Here is a 6,000-nt window from a genome sequence, read left to right as displayed (position 1 = left end):
TGGTTGCCGTTGTCCTCGAGCTTTTCAACATCCAGCCAGTTTCCATTCCAACCTATACAGGGTGAGTCACCACTAACGCGACGGAAGATTACAGCGAAATGGTAAAAGATTTTAAAAAAATTTAAATTGAATAGTTTGTAAGTTGATAAAAGCTACATTTTAAAATTATTTTTAAATATACAGGGTGTCCCAATAAATGGCGGCGTATCAAAGTTATATTTTTTCTTATAGAACACCCTGTATTTCATTGAATTTTTTAATTGTCTGCAAAAAATAAGGTATGGTTTCATAAGGCTTTCCTATACCTATGTACAGAGTGTTCTGAGTTATGTTGACTTTTCTTAAAATGTAAAGTTTTAAAAGAAGGCTTATTCTCAAGTTCTTTACGAAAATATAAAAACATTACTTTTACACATCTAAATAGTTGGATATTGGTTGAATGTATTCCATGATTAATTATTACACATTTGTATCCAGGGTGTTCAAAATTTACAGTTTAATTAGTGGGGTATTCAGTGTGTCATATGACGCTTATTTTAAATGGAACACCATGTATATTAATAAATAATTATACTAAACAAATTTACCTCGTTCGAATGGTATATGGATGTCCTATATCTAGGTGTCAGAGTTTTTGCGTAATTTACAATTATTTAAATTCTATCTGTAAATCGATTTTAAAACAAAAGATGAAGTTAATTAAGGTCGTTGTATGACATTGTCATTTTATGACAATACGGTCTGGTAACTATTTTATAATTAATGCATTCCATGCTTGATTATTACACATTTATTTACAGGGTGTTCAAAATTTACAGTTCATAATTGGATTATTCAATGTAGCATATTATGATGCAGGGACCCGGACCGAAATGAAATAAAAGGTTCCGGTCCAGTTCCGGTTCTAGTAAAATTCAAAATTTTAGGTCCGGTCCGGTTCCGGTTTTGTTAAAATATTTCGATTCGGTTCTGACCAATTTTTTTGGTCCAAACGGTTTTTTTCGGTTCCTTCAAATTTTTCAATTTCACAGTCTGATAAAAAGTAAATATAATATGGTGTAATTTCTCTATATAAATTTTTTTTATGTAAGATATAGTAGGGGAGGAAAGTATGCTAAATTTGCAGTTATTCGAGCGATATGGGGACCTATTGGGTTGTGAAGATTAGGTCCTAAAACCAAAAAAAGTTAAGTAAAGTTTTCTATTTAAGTGGGGACTTTCCATTTTTTAATTTAGTTTTCCATTTCCAACAATCGTTTTTCCGATTATAGCGCCATCTATCCATCATTCGAAAAAATATCTCGAATAAAAGTTACTTATTTTTATGTAAGAAATCCAAATCTCCAATAAAAAATGGGGACTTCTATTTAAGATTTTAAAGTAACCCCCACCCCACCTCCGTGGGGGTCGTGTTTGGTGTCAAAATATTGAATACGTGTGTTTTGCACTTTTTAGATCTGATGTTCATTTCACAGGGTTCCTATTTAAAATTTTAAATGTATCCCCCACTTCTCTCCGTGGGGGTCGTGTTTGGTATCATTCGATAAATTTTTGAAAAATATTGAACACGTAATTTTTAGTTTTTCGATCTGACGTTTATTACTCGTAATATTCGCTTTTTTCTTTTAATTTCGCTCAAACCGTCAGATTTTTTAAATATACACTGTTCTGCATATACTTAACTTACCTTATCTTAATCTGACAATTTCGAGTTATTCTCAGGGTAGATTTTTTTTCGGATCCCCTTAACGAATTCCCTGTATTAAGATCTAATATATGGTAGGGGTACATTTACAAAGTAGGTATAAGGTTTTTCCCCATGTGATTTTCTGACGCGCTCGAGTAACTGCAAAAATCCCCGCTTGGGCTCCCCTACCAATGGCTCAATTCATTTATATCTCTGTATGTCATTACATAATCTAATAATTTTTGACATTATTAAAATTATATTTTCCCATCACAACCAACTCCAAAGATTTATCACCGATATTATCAATATGGCTTTTCATTCACAGTCATTTGTTTCGAGCTTCTGTCATGTGTCACATAATATTAATATATCTACGTCGTACATTATTGGTAGATATACCAATAAAAATTGTCTATATACCAATGATACAAACCAAAGACGTACGACGTAGATATATTAATATTATGAGACACCTGACAGAAGCTCGAAACAAATGACAATCGATGAAAAGCCCTATTAGTGATCACTGAGCAGGTGCAACAGTTAACAATGGATATATTGATTTTATTATTTTAGAATTTGCTAAAACGGCATCGCAATTTAGTTAAATAAAATATTTGACAAAATTCTGAAATACAAAAAAGTTTATTTTCCTCGACAACTTCAGAAACATTTGTTGACCAGAATTAAAAGAAGAAATTATTATAACATAGTTTTTTTTATGGTTTTTGAGTTGATTTTTAAAAATAATAAAACATCTTGAAATATTTTTTTTATTTATTAACAAAAATAGGAAATACTTCAAAATTGTTTGCATTAACTTATAACAAAAACAAAAATAACAATATTGTAAGCAACAAAACCGAAAAAAACCGATAAAACCGTTTGAAAAATTAAGTGTTACGGTTCGGTTCCAAAAATTATATTTAATATCAAATAAGGGTTCAGTTTCGGTTCTGGTCCACTAAAAAATATCGGTTTCTGTTCGGTTTTCTGTTTTTAGCGGTACGATCCGGGTCCCTGTTATGATGGTTATTTTATTAGAACACCATGTATATTAATCAAGGATTATACTAAACACAGGTGGTTCCTCTTTTGAATGGTATATATATATAATATGGTATATGTTCTATAACTACTAATAGGAGTAATAGTTTTTGCGTAATTTACAATTTTCTTAAACGGTAAATCGATATTAAAAATATTATTGAAGTTATACTTCTTTAGGCGCGATTGAGATTGAGGGTGAATTTATATTGATTTGCGCGCAGTATGGTATATTAGTCGTTATACGGGCTCTGATTGGGTGTTGAAATGATCTGTCAATAATAAATAATTGTTCAATATGAAGGTAAACAAATGTATAATATATTAGTTTTATTGTTGTGAGGACAGAAACAAAAAAGTTTATAATTGTAGTGACATTTAAATAGTTTTTAAAAGCAACAGGTACGTAATAATTGTAAATGTATCATAGGTACCTACCTATTTGAACCTACCAAAATACATAGTATGTAATACTTTTATTTACATAATTTGATTACCATCAAAATTTCTATCAATGTTCACCTAATATATTGTTTTCTTACTCTTTGTTTTGTTGTATTTTTTCAATTCTAAATCATTTCAATTCAAAATCAAAATAATTTAATTTAATTCAAAAATGTCAAAAGCTTAATCCGTTTAGTTAGTCGATCTTCGCACATAATGACACATTGCCTCCGTGGCGAAGCGTTTAAGGCGAATGAACCCCAATATACCAACCGCGCTGATAGCTGGTTCGAATCCCAATAAAAACTTTTATTTTTTTTATTTTTTTTTATACATTTTATGATTGTAAGTATATTTATTATATAATTTTATTTTCAGAAAATACGTATTTAGTTAAAAAAATTCCGACAATTAACCCTGGAAGATCACACCTATTTTTTTACATAAACCGCACACATGGGTGTCAGATACTCAATAATTTTTTGTGAAGAAATAAAAAAAAGTAAATATTTTATGATTTCCAGAGACTCTATAATCACTAATGAATACATACGAATAATTAAATCAATAATTTTATTTTCTCCCTATTAATTATAGTAACACAAAAGAACAAAATATTAAAAATACCTAAAAATAATTAAAAAACATTTTCTAAAAAACCGGAAACATAATTCAAAATATTTTAATTTAATTTAACAACAAAATGGTCTTTTCAACTAAAATATAACACCTTTTGATTATAGAACTCATATTCATTCTTAGCCAGGTATTTCAGTTTCACTCATTTTAGTAACTACATTCATAAGACAGTGTGGCTATATGCTCCATGCATTATGCTTTATAGCAAGCCGAGCATGCACGCTTTGCTTTTCCATCTTTGCATTTGCAGAGATAACACCTAGTTTTCTTTACTAAATTTGTGGGATGTTGTGTTGTTAGGTCATTAACTTGAACGCACACTTGATCGCAAACCTCACACATGGGTGCTACATACCCTAGCCTGTATTCAATAAATTCTCGTGATTGGAAATATTGCTCAAATGAGACCGCAACTACATACCCGTCCTTGGCAGACTAGAGACTGAATTTACATAAAGCAGCATTACCATTGAAATGAAGCTGCGCAAGCTACATGCAGTTAAGTGTCGCGATGGGTATCTCACACCCAAGTGTGAGCTTCCAGGGTTAATGTTCAGAAATCATTTGTGGCATTTTTAATGTGTTTGTGTGTGTTTTATTCTTTTATTATTTTAATTTTTGGCAATGTTTTAATAAAAATGTTTGAGAAGTAGTAAGTATAAATTAGTTTAATATTTAAATAAAATATAAATAAAAGTATATTAATTTTGTTTAAATCATATAATAGAAGTATAACTTCTTACGTGCGTACAAAGTACATACACATTCTTTTTTTATAGTCACTCTTGATTTTTAAACCCATCATCTTGGCATAGTTGTTATAGAGTGTAGGTGTAAATCAATATGTAGTTCTATTTTTATTTGCTGATTTGTAAAATACATTTTTTCGATATTAATAATAATATTAAGAAAATAATTAAATACAAAATGAACCACAACTTAAGTAAAAAATTATCAGTTATGTAATACATGTTCAAAATGTTTTCTACAACAAGCGATTTTAAATGATTTGTTTACATTATTTAACATAGCTGGAGTTATAGACGCAAACGTGTTCGAAATTCTTAATTTCGAACTAAATAGTAGGGTACGAAGTGTAGCATTTACAATATTTTTAATATAACCCCATTTAAAAAAAATCATCTTGGTCAATCCTGGTGACCTAGGTGGCCAGATATATGGACCGAATCTATCTATCCATTTATTTCTAAATTTTATGTTGATGTTGTTCTTAACATCACGTCAAAAATAAGCAGGAGCTCCGTCCAATTGGAGCCACATTTTTGTTCGCACGCTAAGTGGAAGGTTTTAAGAAGGGTCCAAAAAACTTGTTTTAAGAAATTTAAAAAGCTGCTCTATTCAGATTTTCGTCAAAAAAATATGGATCAATAACGTACTCGCTCAGAATACTGCCCCAAACATTAACACTTCATCGGTGTTGGTGATCAACAGTAAAATGTTTGTTTACTCTATCATAATAAAATGAAAGCTATGTCTATTAATAAGACGATTATTATGAAAAGTAGGTAGATTCGTCTGTACACAATACATTCTTAAAAAAAATCAGGATCTTCTCCAAATTCTTTAGTCTATAAACGAAAAGTTAAACGTTTCTGTTCTGTATAATGCTGGTGTAGTTGAGTTTTATACGGATGATAGTGGTTTTTCTTATGTATTCTACATACACTCGTTTGACTGATGTAAAAGTAATGTTTTTATAATTTCGTAAAGAACTTGAGAATAATAAAGTTGGATTTATAGTTTGACGTAGCGTAGACGTAGACGCAAGATAGACGTAAGAAACGGACTGGAGACGGAAGAATATATTATGTCAATTTATAGATCGACGTAGACGTAGCGGAATTTTTGCGCATGAGTAGAAAGAGTAAACAATGACTTAATTCTAATTCAACAACATAGCCTATAAATTATACGAACAGTAAACCATAGAGGTATATATTAACATATATATGCTAATATATAACTCTATGCAGTAAACAAACTTTGTGTTTATTTATTTATACTTATACTATTATTTATTATAATATTTATCTGTTTTGTGATTGTGTGTTACATCGATTAGGAAATAAACGAAAGTATGCTCTTTGGTGCCGCATGCCGTGGGATTTCCAACTATTTTGTTTCATTTCCTGGTCTTTAAACTTTAAACTGTTTATTGG

Source organism: Diabrotica virgifera, chromosome 8, assembly GCF_917563875.1.
Source record: "Diabrotica virgifera virgifera chromosome 8, PGI_DIABVI_V3a".
Classification (NCBI taxonomy): Eukaryota; Metazoa; Arthropoda; class Insecta; order Coleoptera; family Chrysomelidae; genus Diabrotica; species Diabrotica virgifera.
Note: the sequence above shows the minus strand (reverse complement) of the source record.